Source organism: Lagopus muta, chromosome 4 (genome assembly GCF_023343835.1).
Source record: "Lagopus muta isolate bLagMut1 chromosome 4, bLagMut1 primary, whole genome shotgun sequence".
NCBI classification, from domain to species: domain Eukaryota; kingdom Metazoa; phylum Chordata; class Aves; order Galliformes; family Phasianidae; genus Lagopus; species Lagopus muta.
In genome coordinates, this window is record NC_064436.1 from 9417549 (window position 1) to 9435984 (window position 18436).

At 38.1% G+C, this 18436-nt stretch overlaps 1 long non-coding RNA gene across 3 annotated transcripts in view; it reads right to left on the reverse strand.

Annotated features, from left to right (window-relative positions):
• Positions 1 to 18436, reverse strand: part of LOC125691954 (uncharacterized) — a 221236-nt gene that overhangs the window by 54447 nt on the left and 148353 nt on the right. The window contains exon 1 of one of the 3 annotated variants that reach the window (XR_007376370.1): positions 1137 to 2147. The exons of the other annotated variants lie outside the window; for them this stretch is intronic. This is a non-coding gene — a long non-coding RNA (uncharacterized LOC125691954). Of the gene's footprint in view, positions 1 to 1136; positions 2148 to 18436 lie in introns of those variants that run through there. 3 annotated transcript variants of the gene reach the window in all.

Here is an 18436-nt window from a genome sequence, read left to right on the forward strand (position 1 = left end):
AGTTGTGTAGGAAGTATTAGCTGTTTAAAATTGTTCAGTATTGCTATGGCAACCCTCACTCTCCAGCAGCCTCTTACCAGACTACACAGAAATGCATTCATTTTTCAGGCAGGCTGTGCTCTACTCTCCAGATCTGGGGCTTTCTCCCTAATGAAACACACATCTAATCCCAATTCCTTTTAATTTGCCTCATGAGCACATACCAGTTTACTCTGTGAAATTTGTTTCATCACGTGCCTTACTGTACAAGGCCAGATCCCATAGACATACATACAAATCAGCTGGTTTAAGTGCAGTTAAAGACTGAGACCGGAACTATGTGGCTTCACATATGTGATTCAGAGGTTCCTACATCAGACCTCACTGCCACTGAAAGTCATTTCCTTCTTCTTCACAAACTTGGGGCGAGGGGCAGGCAGATTAAAGGAAAGAAGGAATATCACACACTGTGTTTATCAGTCACAGAAGGAGCACTGGAAGACGAAACTGCAGAGTGTCATGATGACTCTGTTTTGCAACATTCACAGACAGCAGCACAGTATGTGCCCTTCAAATATTTGGATATATGCTACATGTGAACCCCTGCACTACAATATGGTGTCCCCAGAAGTGCCCAATAGCTAAATATAACAGACCATGAAGTAGCTCTTTAAAAGTCAGCAGATGGTTTCTTGAACTGGCAGGCCCAAGCCTCAGCTGTAGCAACCCAAGTTCTTGATGGCTTATGGTAATGCCTGAATGTTTCTATGAGCCAAAATTCACCTCTGCTACATCTGTGCCATTGCATCAAGCGCCGTCACAAATCAACAAATACAAAACTCTACAACTCATGGATTTATTTTCCATAAAGAGCATCAAAATACATAGAAAAGAACTTGTGAAGACTCTTCTCCTAAGCATCTTCCATGTTAATGAGGAAAAACAACAAAAGACAGAACATCATCTTTCTTACCAAGGAGGAAAAAGAAAAGTTATTTGCCAGGCACAGAAAAAAAAAGACTGTGCCCCCAGCAGAACCATAACCATTTCTCTGAGGAGTAGGCTCAAGAACTGTTACTAGTCTGAGAAGGTGTTACAGCTGAAAAGATTATCACAATGAAAATGGGAAAAGAAACAAACGGGGAAAGAATGCTCACCTGTATCTGAAGATCTCGGATTGCAGGAAAGACTCCACAGGGGAGGGATCTCCAGAAAGAGAACCTTCCCCAGTGCCAGTCAGCCCTTAAATGGGGCCTGGGAGATCACACAGATGAATTACTTTCACCTGTGCTCCCATGGCTGACTCAGTCCTTTCCTCAGGTGATCAGTCAGCGGTTCAAGGCTATGACTCAACAGGTCCCATACAGGAGGAAAGGAGTATCCAATTGTCCACTGACTGCAGCCCCATTGCTTGGGACTTCGTATACGCAATGAATTACAAGCTCTTATTCTCAATGCACTGTTTGAGTTCTCATCCCCACCACTGAAAATTTCCCCGAGTTTTCTTTCAATAACCACAACATAACACAAACGTTATTGTAGCTTCTCCTCAAAGGGTAATGGCATACTCGGCCCATCACAGGGTTAGCAATTACAGCTTCCTCCCTCGCAGCTGGAAATGTTTCTGCAGCTGTCTGAACTCTGAGCCAGCTCAGAACAAGAAAGTAGAGGCTAAAAAGCAAGACAAAAATTGTTGTTTGCCTATGCCATGAAGAAACAGTCATCAGTGAGCGTAGGCAGATGTGAGAATGTATTGACTAGCTCATCCACTACCAGAGAATTCTGCATCAGTAAAAACCCTCAGCTGATATTGTAAGTGATGGAACAAGCTGTTTAAAAAGACATCATCAAAATAGTTCTCAGAGATGGGGATAAAGCTTAACAGTTTTTCCCAGATCAGATTTTGAAAATGCATGTGAAGAACTATTGCATCCAGGGGTCTTACTTGCTCTGGTGAGCAGATGATTCTCTTCCCAAGCAGAGCTGGCTGTACAATTTATTTCATTTTTCTGCTTGTTGTTCTGTTCATAGTCATCTGAGAGTGATCTAGCTTCAATAATGGGAAAACACTGCAAGAAAAGTGTTTTCTCTTTCAGATGTTTTCATTATTGGCTATTCTGTGACATAAAAAATGTTCACAAGCATGTTTGTGAGAGGATTAGCTATTGCAATAGCCACTTCAATAACGCTTTGCTTAAAAAAAAAATGCCCCTGGACTCATGTTTCAATAAATGACAATTGTGTCCCTCCATACCTTCCTAAATACAAGCACATTTGAAAATCTAACTTATAATATTTTAATATTTTAGTAGCTGCAGTTTAGCACCCCAGGACACCTCTGCCAGCTATATTCCCTGAGCCATGCAGTCTTCTTTTCCACTCTCCTAGGTGGAGACACAGAATATCTGTTATCTCACCTGACACACGTGCCTTTGGCAAGCCTGTCACACACAACCACAGTGTGACCAAGTGAGAACTCAACTGCACTGCAGAGGGAAGGGTTGTGCCTTCCTGTCCCACAGGCTTGAGGCTGCTGTGGTAAGCAGCCTGCAAGGAGCCCGGCTCCTTCGCTCCTGGGAGAATCGTGCTGGAAAATATCGACCAGCAGCAACAGTCACAAGGGAGCATGATAAGGGTGCAGCAGTACCCTTATTCACTGCCAATCTTTCCAGGCATTGATAATGTAACTAACCCCTTTTCAACATATGGCTGTAAATACTCAGCACGTTTTCACTTGCACCTCATCAGTTGTAGTCACATCTTCCAGTGCCTTTCCTACAGGCTGGTTGGGTTAGATCACAAGCAATTATTAGAATTTATGACGTGAATTCACTCACCAGTGAGTGTGTACTGAACAACACTGCAGGTTACACCACCGAGGCAGCCAAGGCATCCTGAACCCTGCCTAATGATATGCATCCCTGTTCACATTTCTCCAGTGAATGCACCCATTTTGAGTCTGACAAAATAAAATGGGACAATAATTTGGCACTGGGCTTACTGGAGGAGGATAGAAATTGCATCAGTCACAGGAAGTACTGAAGAAGAGACTGCCTCCCACTCAGAGCAAGTGATCTGATTCCCATTACCAAGAAGGATGCATTTATTTCTTTTTGAACTGCAAAGATGCAGACCATGTTATCCCCTCCCCCTATACGAGTGATGTGAGGAGTTTATTACTGCACAGTGAGTTTTGCTGCTCTGATTTATTGGAGACGCAAGAACAGACAGGCAGACTCAAGATAGGAAATAGCACGTATCACCCACTCTTGAGTTTCCTCTCTGCAGCTCCAGTAAGTGTGTTTTTTGGCATGCACACTGGAAAAAAAAATTTTCCATTAATAATGTGGACTAATGCGTTAGCCCAGTGCTCTGCCTTCCAAGAACTGTGAGATCCAAAACATGTTTTATTTAGTCTAAATAGAGCTCCTATGATCTGCAGTACTTCCTGGATATTTGTATATGAGTGTCATTCTATAGAAACAGGTACAGACATGTGGCTTGCATTTTCCTTTAGCTAATTATTTTTTCAGAGATTCAGCACTAGAAGTGATCAGAAAAACACTGACAGAACTATGCTCTGTTGGGAAATGCAAGTGTCTTCAAATGGGGGAAAAAGTATTAAATTCATCACAGAAATTTGCATCAAAACCTTCATTCTGATCCAGCAAGGGATCAGACGCATTCTCTGACCTGTGTTTCCAAAGGAAACAATTTGCATATCAAATACTTGCAACTGCTAAAATGCTTGTGAACAAGAAGCTGCAAATTATTCACAGAAGTTATTCAGCTAGCAAGTGTGAATGAAGACGTTGAGCAGTCCTGTGATGTGATGGCATGCCACTTGAGAGCCAAAAGAGCAGTGAAAATCTTTGCTAATTATTATCCCCGCCTATGAACTTGGACTAAAGGAATGCACTGAGATCTGAATGCATCCCTCTCTCTTTTTGTTAGCTGAATATTGCCATAAGATGTATTTTCCTCTTCAGAGTTTTAGCCAGGTCCCACAGCATGCTTTTAGACTGCACATGAAACACAGCATGAAATAATCTGTCACCTTTCTTTAACAGGCCATTATTTGCAGTCTTCCTGGGCAGCTTTGAATCAGATCTGCCACTCCTGGCAAGCCAAAATGTTAATATCCCTTTGATATTCAACTGCATTTTTGCCAAGCTGGATGAAATAACTTCTACCCGATAACAACTGTCTGCTGAGTATTAGGGTGTCCACATAAAACAGGAAAAAAGCCATAGCTGGAGAAATTCCAGGCAATCACTATTTCTAAATGAAAATAATAATAATAATAATAATAATAATAATAATAATAATAAAATACTGCACTTTTAATTTATGCATTTTAATTTGTCTGCCAAAAAAAAAAAAAGCCCATCAACTCTTGAAGTACGCGGGGGAAAAAAAGGACTACAGATGTAACCACTAAAATATAGCAGAAAACTAGGAAGAAGAAAAAATGATGCTGCATTTTAGAAACACTAAGTAAAGCAGGAATGGCAAATCCACTCACCTCCACACAAAAAATATGGATATTCTCATTAGCCAGATTGAGTTTACTTGAAAAAGAAAGAGTCATTCCCTGGGAAGACACAAAAAAATCTTTTAACATTTGAATACAAAAGAAACACAAGCTGACATTTTTCCTTATAACATAGCAGCGTTTTACTTGCAGCTTTTTACAAGCATTTTTTATTAAGACCCATTCAGGTTTGAATCACTAAACGTCTGCGTATTTTTTTTTCTTTTCTAACTCCTTATGGAGGAAAAGTTCTGGCAATCCAGCCCTGCTGATTTGCTTTACATGAGGAGAAACAAAATATTTCTCTAACAAAGCAAGCCTGGTTCCCAGCAAGCCCATCTACAAAGCACTCTGAATTTATAATAACAAAGAAATGACATAAGATCTCAAGAATGTTATCTTTTTTTTTTTTTAAGTCCAACTGTGGATAGGTAGAAGTTGCCAAATACAGTATCCCACAATTAACATTCAGACAAATCGTCTTTGATGTACATATACCAGTTTCAACATTTCCACTGTTTTTTTCTTCTAACTACCACTTTAGTCTAAATGGAAATATTTTAAAATATTTTTAAATTAAAGAAAAGTGCAGAGATTTGCAGTTCAGGCTAGATGGTGGGTTTTAAAGGAAAGCAACTGTGGTTTACAATACAGCCAAAGCATCAAGCAAACACTCAAGTTCTTAATCTTTAGAGCAGTGACATCAGATGGATTGGGCCAATTTCTGTATTCTAAGTTTAGCTGCTGAAGTTCTGGAAGGTGGAGTTACATAGGGCAAATGGTGGTGGAAGGAATTGAAGTATGTGATTTATTGCTTATTGTTTGGATTAACTGGATTGTAGTAAGCCGTGAGTATAAAGTGTGTTGGAAGGATGCAGAAGGTTTGCTCTTGGATCTTGTAACAGTCCCACATGAGCCATCTGCAAATGATCAAAAGGCGTCAAGTAGCTGAGAGCAAGAGAAAACCTCCAGGAATTTATTTAGGTCTTTGACTAAACAAAACTTTATCAAAACTGCAGTTCTCTTTTTATTTGGCTCTCCAAGACCTTTCTTCCTGTAATAAACAAATGGCATTCCAAATCTCACTGTATGGTCAACCGTAAATATCCTTCACATCCAGTCTTGCTCTGAACATGCGGTTTTTGTTCTAGAAATGTATTTATAAACAAATATTCTCAGATATTCTCTAGACATTTAGAAGTGAATGCTTTCCGAGCAGGAAATGCTGGGAGGTCGGTTTCTCTGCTTTTAAGACACTAACAGGGAACACATGGAAAGGATGTAAAGTAATTCCTGCATTGTTTGAAGTAAAAAATTAAATACTGATGTGTGCCAGCATAGAAGCAATACAAAGGGAATAACTGCTGAGTTAAGAGGTAAAGTACGTAGGGTAGAGGTAGAAGAACAGTTTGATTCGGATAAAGCCATCATGTTTTGGATAGCCCTTTTAAAAAGCCTCAGATGTGTCTGAACGTCCTGATGTCCTTCTGCCTTTTTCAGTGCTAAGTGCCCTTCTACTCCTATTTAACTTGATGCATCCACTGTTAGAACCTCTGATATTTCCCCATTTCCATTAAAAAATACAGAAGTGTCCTGATCCTACTGTCCCACACTCCATAATGAAGACGTAAGATTTAGTCTTAATACTTTTTTGTTTAACTTAAAGGTTAGATTTTGAAGTTTAAATTTCATCAGCAGATAAATGTGCTATTTTGTCTCCCACGGTTCCCCTTTTGCTCTCTGTCTTTGCAGTGAATGCCTTACCCAGGTCATTCAAAACTAAGATGTCTGTGTCGTGCACCAATCCTAGTTAGAAATGTACACGCACAAATACACACTGGAGAGATTTTAACGTGTCCATATCTGTTAGTATTATCAGTTTCTAATGCACTCCATTTGAAAACCGATTAAAATTCACAACCTACTGCTCAGTTACTGCATTACCAAATTAAGATCATTACATCAAGATTTGGAGTTTGTGTTTTTTTCCCCTTCTCTACAGATTCTTCTAAAAAAGTTGACTGATCAGAAATTTTTCCACTTTTTGCAAGTATTTACAATTTTGGCCTGAAATAGCAGTGCCTTCCCCAGCCCTCACATTCATCACACACTCCTTTCTGTGGCATCAGCACCACTTTCCAGCTACACATACCTTCAGCTGTTTTTATTACAACTGCTTACTGCCCTTAGCCTGAAAATCAGAGTGGAGCGGATTCAATGCAAAACAGGCAGAACATAGGTGACAGGAATTCTATCATTCTAAGATTTATATCGCTCTCCCAGAGAATTTTAGAATTCCTCCAGGTTTCTCATGGAAATGCTCCATCCAATATTGGCAGTTTTACATCACTGTTTCAATGGAAAGGAAAACATTAACAGATTGAGAAAATCTGCGATAGAAAAAACAAAAAGTATGTATGTGAATGCATATGCTTTTCTCAACATCCACGAACATTTCTTCCCAACCTTAATGTGTCAATGCACGTGCAGACAGAATGCAAAGGAGTAGTAGGATGGAAAACATGAAAAGGGGTAAAGTCAGTGTGAAATAGCAAAATTTATCCCAACAAGCTCATTCCTCTTACTTTCCCTCAGGCAAAGCATGTTACTTATCGCGAGAGCCCAGCATAAGCTGAACTAGCCTAAAGAAGCCTTCATTTTAGTGGTCACTCCTGCAAGAACATGATTCTTTCCCTCAGGAATCTGAACATCTGGTAGCAGAAGGTGCTAATCATCCTACTGGATCAGTGTAATTCTCATCACTATTATTCAATGCAAGTTCACCCAATTTCTTGCCACATTATTTTACTTAAAAATATATTGTACAATACAGTATAAAAATATTTTCCAATGACTGAACTTTCATTAGTCTATATATGTCATTTTTCTTTTGAGAATCACTAATTGATGTTGTTACTGCCATGTAAGAGATAACAGTACTCACTGAGTTTATGTCAAGACATTTTGCCTTAGAACATAACAGTGCTCTCTCAGACTGTTTACAGCACACTTAAAGAAAAGAAAAAAGAAAGATTTCTTTCCATAAGCTCCTGATAGGTGTTCAGAGAAAACTGCAGTTAATGTCTGTTAGTGCTGTGGAAGGAAATGTTTAAGCTCCTTTTTCACATTAGCTTTCCAAAAGCAGCAATTAAAAGTAGAAAAGCAGAAGAGAAGCTGAAGGCAATGGAAAGAGAAAAAATTGAAAGAGGCATAGGGCATCGAAAACAAGAAAGAGAAGTGTAAAATCAAATAGAAAGTCTCCAATTTAAGTGAAGTCAAAAACTTCTGAGGGCAAAAAAGGAATTTTTAAAAACCTACAACTAGAAAATGGCAAACAATGACTCCACCCCAAACATGGAAAGATGCTTGTGAATGGGAATCAACTATGCAGGGAAAGTCCATTAGGTGAGGTGCCCAGCCATAATAGCACTTGTGTCTACGGACCTAACCCATAAACAAATAAGTTCCATCTTCATGATAGCAGTTCCTTTTTGAAGCTTCTTTCCTATTCTTTGTTTCTTATTCTTCCTCGATTATTAGAAGCAGATAACATATATATATCAGGAAAGTATTGCACTGAGGATGACCTAAATCTATCCTGACAATTTCAATCCTCAATTCTTTTCCACGCTAGGTTATTCTTGAGTTTGTGCACTCCTTAGGCATTCATATACAAGTAAGCAAGGGTCATCAGACCCATATAGCAAATGTCAAATTCTTCAGTGCTAAAGAAATGGAAATATAGTATTCTGCTTCTCAAAGAATAGGGCTGAGGGCTAAGTACCATCATTTTATTTCAGATCCTGACATTTTTCCAGAAAGTCAGATGTCTGAAAGAGTCATCAGTTCTGACTGGTTACTGAAGAGGCGGTTGTGAAGACATTCAAAGCCTTTCAATAGCAAGGCATTCCTCTTCTGTCATCAAGTGAGCTTTAGAAGCAATTTGGTCTAGATAGATACTTCTGTCCGTTGATCTCTTGGAATAAGACAGCCCCTAGTTCCTCAGAAATATGTTTGAAATGTGAATTCTTCACTAAAGAAAAGCATATACAGACTTACAATTGAAACAGTTCTTGAGAGTTTGAAAGGCCTTTTCAGACTTGAAACACTGCAAAGGGAAATGCATTCTTCATTAGGTCTGTTAACAAGGCTTCCTCAAAGAAACCTGACGCAGAAGAACTACAAATGGAATAGCTTATGTCTGGTCCAAAAAGTCTATCAAGTGACTAAGAAGATCCTGCTGCTTGGTTTTCTTTTTATTTATAGAGATAATTTTATGAAACTAACTTTTCCATAACATGTAGATTTTGCCAGATGTCCAGTTTCAATGACAAATACTTGTGTGAATGCCAGATCTCCACAAAATTCTATTAATGGAAATATATCTACCTACAATAAAGAAAAATCTGTTTTCTCCTATGTGTCTGTCACAGCCAAGCATGCTTTCATATATATAAGTAGCTGGTGATTCAACTCAAAGCTAAGGAGCAAGGTATGAATCTGAAGAAAAGTTGGAGCCAGAAACTCAATAGCAGGAGAGATGCTTTTCTCAGCTAAATTAACTCAGCAAACTGATTTTGCTCTCCTCTCAGATTCTGGAGCTTGTTGACTCAGAATTACGTGGCATCCCGCTCTAATCCATCACAGCTTTTGGTCAGATATATATTTTCCTAGTAGCTCAGGTAAAACTCTGTGCTCTATTTAAAAAAAAAAAAAAAAAGTTTTTTGCTATGCACTTTGAGTGCCTGCTTTGGGTTTTGCTCTGCCATGCTGCTTTTTCTTGAGCCAATGCTATTTTGAAGTTTTCTGTCTACCCTGCAGTTTTCACCCTCTTATTCTGTAGCTTCAAGCTACTCTACAGGACAATTAGTGCAAATTCTGCCTTACTGTCAAAACACACTTAGGCACATGTAGAGCAAGCCAAACTCTAGAAGCAGTGTGGAAATGAAGTCTGAAGGTGCTTTGAACTGGGAAGTGTTGAGCAGTTCCTGAGCTGCACGTGGGTGGTGAGAGATTAGTATGTGGTGACTGCCTGCTCTCAGCACAGCATGATGTAAGCATTGCCAGTTTCATTGCAAACCCATAGGAACTGAAGTAAGGAAAACTGAAATGATAACGAAAGTCGTTTTTCCTTCCTTAATGACTTGAACTTCAGACATTGAACTCTAATCCTTCACAAAATCTCAGCCCTGAACTTCCACACCACGGGAGTGCGCCTGTCAGAGTTAGTTAGCTGTCAAAGCACAGGCTGGGCAAAGGGAAGAGGGGAAAAAGCTGAACTGAGGAATGTTATTTCAGAAATGCCCTTGTTTCCACCTCTGTTTCCACTGGAGTTGTTTACAGTTGTGCTACAGCTCTGCTGAGGGGAAAAACAGCTGAGTTTTCAACATGGAATCTATACGGATGTCACTTCCTCGTGTATTTTATGTCCTTGATTTAAATTAAAAAAAAAAAGTCAGAAAATTAGAATACCCTGAAAAATTACTCTCCTGTGCTGTAAATGTACAGTGCTTAAGCCATGTTCAGTAAAAATGCTTCCAGTCAGCATTGGCAGAGTCCCTGGTAAACAATTAACTGCTGGACAGAGAGGAAGATATCTTACATATGCCAATTTGCGTGTAGGCACATCAGACCCATTGGCATTTAACTAAAAGCTGTGAATTTATTTCCTTGAATTGTACCGTAGGCTTCGTGTCACAAATGTAGAGCAGATGTACAGCATATGCATTCACATCACCTGTCCAAGTTATCTTAACCCTTAGAGTCCCTCATGGCAACTGCAAGTTGAATTGCACATCAGTTTAAGCCTTATCTGCTATGTCCTGCCTGACTTCAATGTAATTCTGTTTCTTTTTGGAGGCTGGTTCAGAAAAGTAAGACTCACTACAGGAACTTAAAACGTATAGCAAAAGTCCATTGATCCTCTCTGCTTCTTTTATCAAATCAAACATTCAATAAATCTGCGTAAAATAATGTGCAGCATTTGAGTGCTTCCCACAATGCCAGAAAATAAGATGTGACTGCAGTTAAGTTACTGGACTTGAATTGTATACAGCATTTCTCAGTGCATACCAAAGGAAAATTACTGAAATCAAGGGAAGTTTAATTTCAAAAAGCCTTGCTGGGATTTGAAATCCCGTAAGAGTTTGATTCAATAGGACTTTGCTTCAAAACTCGCTTCTCCCTTCAGATCAAAATTCTGCCATTTGCAAATAAGACTGAGACAGATAATATTCAATATGCTGCACTTGGCTGTGCTAAAACATGGCAAATATGACAGAGAAAATGAGAACGTGAAGCAAAATAAGAAACGTACAAAAAGAAATACTGAAGCATGTTCCACTGGTATGATCCTGAATAAAGTCTCTCAGCAGACTACTGAAAAACAACAATGAAAACAAAATAAATAATACTAAAAAAAAAACAAGCCAAGAATTGTTCATATTTTTTTTCAGAAATGACTGACAGATTTTAGATACCATGTCATTATTATTTTTTTTTTCACTCATCACTCACTAGCCCCCACAAACCAAACAAATTCTTTCCTGTTCCCTGGTCTTGTTCCCAGAGCCCCAAAGCTCTGTGATATTTACCAGACACAAGCTTCAGGTAGGCCTTATAGCAAATTAATTTAAAAAAAAGCACAAACAAACATGAAAAACACAAGAACTTTCCACACTCAGAAGAGATGGGATGTGCTAAGCCCGTATACTGGGTATGCAAAGCCCATACGTTCAAACTTGGGATTTTTAATTTTTTTAGTTATTTTAAAATCTATACCGACTTTGGTGACTCACTGTCTGACCCTGTAGATTAACACAAATGCAAGTATTTTAACAACACAGTGAGCAACCCAGTAGTATTCAAAGAGTTTTCATTAGTAGCACATACGATTATCTCCGAAGATTGATGTAGAATTGGTTCCCAATTCCAGGCTGTTTTCAGATGAACAAAGCTCAGAGATGTACAACTATTTCACAATGTCTACATTCTCTTTGATAGTAGGCTGTTATCTGTGATGCAATTTACTATAAAACGTCAGAATCTCTAAAATCTTGTTTCAATCTTTCCCCTCCCTTCAGTGTTTTCCCCAGACTGCAAATGTAAGCTCTCAGACCAGTTTTTAATACCCATTTTTGAGGGAGCATTAGTTGACCAGAAGGAACAATGAAGAGAATGAATTACTTGAACAGCCCTGAAGGATATGATGATGACTTCCAGTGTGACCTCCTACAATGCCAAATTCCTTGCATTCCAGTAACTTCACTGCGAGAAGGGGAAATAGTGAACAAAAGGACACACTGGATTTTGTCATCACGGAGATAGTAACTAACTGTTCTTCAAGCTTCCTTTTTACCCCCATCTCTGCAGAATACTCAAACTTACAAAAGATTCTGAGGTGGAAGAGCTGGATTATAAAATGGAAGAACTCATTCAAAAAATGGAAGACTACATTTTTAATTCAGATTTGACAAAAGGAATGGTTTTAGCTATGACAGTTTAACTGAGGAAAATTGGAAAGAAATAGGGAAACGTACCATTTCAAATATGATAAGATCCAACCTTGCTGCCACTGAAGTAACTTCCAAACAAGGGACAGTGGCCTTTTTTTTCCTATTCATTCAGTAAGAGAAATGATGTGAATATGTTCTTTTCTGCCTGAAAACACTTTACCTCTATATAGATATATACGTTTTTGGATCACTGGTCAGTTTGAGGGGCCTCAGCATAAGTCGGTTTGTTGAAACTTAACTGCTACCAGAGAGGCAAGATTTCTGTAACTTGATTTCTGTAATCTTGATTAAGTGCCACGCACGTATTCTAATCTATCACGATTTTCTTCTTATTCTTAAAATATATTCAACTGTGTACAATGAATTCCAGAATCATTAAGTCCTGTATAGCTATCAGGAACTGCTATCCTAGCATTCTGTGGACAGAACATCGACAGATTCACCTTGGTGGATTCATCACAATTTGACTTTATTATGTAACAACAAAAGTGAGTGTATATGGCAGTGATCTGATAATGAGCAAATAAGAAGAATAATTAAAAAAATAAACAAAGATTGACTGGTAAAACTAAGGGTTTTTTATAACTTCCTTTTTAAAAAAAAGTGAAGAACTGAGCACCAAGGTACAAGGAGAAATATGTGAGTTAAAGAAATATGTGGAAGAGAAATTGTCGATGGTTAAGATACCGGGTAAGGGGGAAAAAAAGGACTGTATTAAAAGCTGGAATCGGCAGGATGGTTTTGACATGGTTCTTCAAGAATCACTCGTGCCAATCTCAATCGTACACATGCTATGTTCACTAATCCTCTTGTCAGCAAATTTCATCATGATACATACACAAGATGCATTGTAAATTCAAGAAAAGGTATTATTTAGGGGAAAAGAAGCATTTTGACATGTGAAATTACAGAAAGAGCATGAAATGCTTTCACAAACTGTAAAATGCCATGCAATTAGGTGTTAGTAATAGTTCCTGCCTTATGGAGTGAATCTTTTTGCTAGAAGAAAGAGAAAAACAGAAGTACTGGTCATTTTTCAACAAGCCGCCAACATAGGGAATATGTAAAAGAAAGTTAAATGTAGTTCTGCTTACTCAAAAAAGAGTTTCTTACAGAAAAATAGGCATGTGTTTATGCCACGTATGAAACATTGCTGAGTCCCTGACTTCAATGTTCTACACGTCTCTACACAAAAATTGAGGAAAGATGAGCTCATATTGAAAAAGAGTCCTTTCTCAATACAGTATTTTACTATCTAAGAAAGGCAAGTGCTATAGTTTGAGTGGTGAATCTATCTGTGAATTCTAAATAAACCTCTTATTTTGTTTATTCGTAGATATGAGGTTCAGCAACAGCCATTTGTCCTCAGGAAGTTCTCTGGGCAAGTAAACATCATCAAAGACAGATATTTACTATATGGCATGCTGTTGCACAAGATGAAATTGATATTTACTGGTCGTTAATAAATGTAAGATAAGAATAAGAAAAGTTTTCTAGGATGAGAAGTGTGATACCAGAGCAACATTTCTGTATCAGCTGTGGAAGAAAAATCTTCCTGATGAAATTTGACCAAAATATTAAAAAGACTCTAGGACAAACTAGCTTGCAATTACAGCAACTGGAAATTACTTCTGCAGTCAAATGTCCAATGCGCTTCTATAGACCATATTCTCACAATACATACATCTTTTTACTTGAAAACATACCATTTAGCATTTTTCAATTCTAATCTAAGAGCACAAAGGGAAATAAAGCATTCTTATTTCCTCCTTTCATTAGGATAATCATTCAAATTAATCATAAAGACAATGCTTATACTGCTGCTTTGGTTCTGAAGAATAAAGCTCATGGTCTTTGAATCCCAAAAGTTCTATGAGGCTTTAAAACTGAGAAGGACTTAAAAAACACACAAATGTGCAACATACTATAATTACACTTGAATTATGTTTTGACCTTGCAACAGCTAAGCACTCAGTGCACTGGTAAGTGTCAGCATGCAAATGGCTCTAACAAGTCTAGCAGAAGTGATTGATGGGCATATAGATAAGTGTGTTTAAAAACTCTATCAAATCATTGCCCATATGCAGAGTCCATCTATGTGCTGCTACTTTGGTGAATTATACTGTTGATGTTTCTGGAAGACTTTTGTTTCAGCGGTTTTCAAGAGAAAGGGAAAGAAATAAAAACATTATTTGTAAGAAGTTTCAATTTCCTCATCTCCCCAATTCCACTGGGCCAAATGACTGCAAGTTGCACAGACATTGTAGAAAACTAAACTTCCCATAGTAGCTATACTTATGCTGATCCCTTTTGCTGTAGACTCTCACTTTTCTCTGGACATTAAAGTGCATTTAACAGTGTTTTTCCCTTTTTTTTTAACCTTTTCAGCTTGAAGTTACAAAAACTGACACTTTAACCTTCTCAATTATTGCTTTCCAAATATTTGCAATAGATGAATTGAAATAAGTTGCATTGAAATAAATGCACTTCGGTGAAGAGACAATATAAAGCATTCTTTAGAATCGGATCTCGTTGTTACCTGAGAATTCTTTATTTTACCATTGCTGACTGCTGTTTAATTTCTGTCCCCCATCCTGTTCAACTGTTTCACAGTTAGAATACGTGTTTGAAGAAAAACGGAGGGTCTTACTCCTTCCTGGAGCAGTTCATTGTTTCAAAACTCTTTTTACATGCTACATTTTAAGAATCCCTGCAAGAGGCAAGAATTTTCTGAGCTCTGCCAAAAAAAGCATTACAAGAAAGGAGGAAAGAAAGGGTGACTGCGACTCAGCCAAAAGCAATATTATTAAAGAAATCTTTATAGAACTGCCTGGCCAATTCATCCTGTTCTGGAGACTCTAGTCATGCTTCGCTCTGGCAGAGCCTCTTACCTGACCGCACGTTGTTCTTTGGTCTGCATCCAAACCCTGCTGATGGACACTGGAGCCTCTCCATGGATTTGAGTGCACTTTGGATCACGGCACAAAAACAGCAGTCGGGCAATTTAAAGGCTTGCTGAATAAGGCATTACCTTCAGAAATGGATTTACGACTGAAAACTTCAGATACTAATGAAGTATTCTTTCTGTACTCTAAGAGAATGAGAATACAGTTTGTCCTGTCTTGTATTTAATGGTTGAAGTATTTTGTTATTTCATTTTATGTGAAGAACAGAGGCCCAAGATGAAAAATGCTTCTGAAAAAATGGGAACAGTTGGAGTTTTCCAGTTTTCCAAATGGAGATTTGGAAAATAAATCCCTTTCTTTAAATAGATAACAGAAAGAGGTTGGAAATAACGATGACTAAAACATTCAAATGAACTAAGAGAAAAAAATCTTTTTCAACAGGACAGACAGGGAGAGTCAGAGTTCTAAAGCTATTGCCAATACGTATGAAAATAAAAAGGTCTGAAACAAGCGTTACTAAATTAGCTCATAGTGTAATCAGGATAGAGTAAATGAATATGTACTTTAATTCACATTTTGGGTTACGCTGGAAGGTAGGTGGAACTTCCAAAAGCTTTCAGCACTGCTTTAACTGCACTCACTTAAATCAGTAAGAAAAACGGACTTTCTCTGAAGGAAATAAAACCAGTGACCATTGAGATCTTTTTGAGAAACGGTCTCTGACAGCCAGAAGTGAAACTGAGTTTGTTACTTTGCCTTAAAGCGCAGACCATATGCCTGCAAAATGATCTTTCAGATCGGCATTAAATATAACCTCTTTCTGAATATACTTCCTGATGAAAGCGAGAATCATTTCTTGATACCATATCTGAAAGCAGTAAAAGGGAATTATATTCTGTACTTTACCAAACTATTTCTAAAGTAGGAAGCATACAGTGGTATTTGGTTGTGTTACTTACAATTCTGGAAGTGTTGCTGCTTTAGTGTTTTGAAATATGGAACAGACAACCCGGGAGATTATTAAACACTTGGATTTGAGACATTCCTATGAACTTCAGGCAGGCAGCCAGAACTAGCATAAGTAAATGGTAAAATGTTTGGCATTTTTAAATTGCCTTAAAAACATTTATAACTACATAGTTGAAAAAACAACGTTCACTCTCTTGTGTTATTAGAGAAGAACTTTTTGTAGTAGTAGCAGCATCCTGATGCATAGCTGCCCTGGGAGATACTTCCATAAAGGTCTTTTGTATAACCTTTTTTTTTCTGGTTTTTTTTTTTGTTTTTTTTTTGAGCAAGTTACTTGTCATACAGTGGCTTCCTTTGATATCACACAAAATGCTGCCATAGACCTGTTTTATGCAACAAAAATCCCCTCTTGTATTCACAAAGTCTAACACATGTTTTCTCAGTGGCTCAGCTAGCCTGTGCCTCAGGGTTAGACAATCTCAGCCCAATCCCCAGACAAGATTTCTACCCCAGTGAGTGACAAGTTGCCAGGCTCACTGCTTCCCTCCAACATGCTGTCTTAATGGAGAGTGAAAGGAGGAGGTCACATCCTGGTGCAAGAGGGAGAATGAAGCTTTTACAGTATATTATTTTTCCTAACAAAAAAAGGCCTCCCAGAATCTGGCAAGTATAATCTGCTCAGATACAAGATAAGTGTCAAGATCTCTTATCTTAGCTGATATAGCCAAACTAGACAGCCACTTCAGTAGCTCCTGCAAATAGCAGAATATTCCTATAGCGTGGATATTGTATAAACAGCAATCCTTGTATTTGCAGATCTATTTCATCATGTTTAGCATCAAAATACTATAATATAGGTATATAGGAAGTGGTGACATGTGTCTGTCTTCTGTTTATTCTGTTGTGTCACTCTAAAAAGTCCATGTTATTTCAAAGGTACGTGAATGCAAATAAACTGTATGCCTTAGTGTACCATTGACCTGTTCTAAATACTCGTCTTATTTAGCAGCATAAGGGATGGATCTGCATAAATGTTTTGTACTGTGATCCTCCCTTTCTTTTAGTGAAGCAAAAAGCAGTTCCTTTATCCCATATAATACATCTACACGTCATTCTTTCAAGGTTGCATTTTCAAAAGGATCTTGCACTCACCTCATGCTGATCCTATTTGGATCAAAAACCACCACTGGCATTGACTGGAAACTGAATCAAACCAGTAACAACCAACTTTGATAATTCTGTCTTCAATATTATTATATCATCACTGAATAGTCAAGTAGGTTGTAATTAAATTTCTTTAAATCAAACACATATCCAAAAGGATATACATTAGAAAAGTAAGAAAAGCTAAGTATAAAATGACTAAGAAAATAAGTGATTCCTCAAAGCAAAATTCAAAGTTCATTCCAACTTTATCAGATCTCATTGTTATTCCTTCAGGAACAGCTCACACCTACCTAGAGATCTTATTCATGGATATTTCACAATTATTGGTTTTTGGTTATTGGTTATTGGTTTTTGTTATTGGTTTTTACCGACAATTCACAAACCGGGGAACTGTCAGATGTATTCCTAAAGTCAGGAATAAAATGAGACAGTTTGTGCTTTGATGAAAGGAAGTGCAAAAGAAAAGATGCTCTGCCATCTTGCAAATCCAGATTAAGTATTGTAGTCCATTCAAAATAATAACCATATGAACATTAAATCCTCAATCAAGCCTGAACAGAATCTCTTCTGCGGATGGTTAGTAAGGGAGTTGGTGGAAAAGAGGGAAAGGGAGGAGAGGATAAGCTGACTGTGAAAGCCATCAGGAAAAACAAAAAGTGAATCTGCCTCATGAATGAACACAGTTTACCAAGAACTTGTCTGGCCAAAGCAAAAATGAAACCTTCCTCCCAATTCCCTACGCTGCCCCATACGGACTGCAAAATGCTGCAAAAGGATTGAAACAGAGAACCAGTAAAGAACTATTGCTTTGCCTGTTCTTCCTACAGCTACAAGTTTCCTACTTTGTCACACAGCTGAAGCTGAAAGCCTTGGTTAGATGCAAGAAAGCATAGCTTCTCATCTACTTTGCTGGGGACGGCAAGCCTCACCATACGCTTCTGCTGCCTTGTAAAACCCCATGTGGTCTTTGAGATCTTGCTGTGCTACAGGCATACATTTGTCAGAGATTTGCTCTGAGATGCAAAGTTTGAAATCTTCACCTGCTACAGTACCTGTGCTGGCAAGGTCCCATCTGCACCACTCTCCACAATGAACATCCAGATCTCAGCAGTTGCTGAAGTGCCCTCATCATTTTTATGTGCTGAGGTCTTCTGAGCAGACACATAAGAAGCTAAATGACTTACTATCTGTAGTTTTATCTGTACTTAAATAAGAAATTAAGAAAAATATTCTCAGTATTTGCTGAAATAAGAGGCCATTAATAAATAAGCATTCACTGACTCCAAGGCCTTCTTTTCCCAAAACCCCCAAACGAACTACAGGGAAACAATGGCTAGAGAACTGAGGAGAGGCTGTTACAGTTGCAG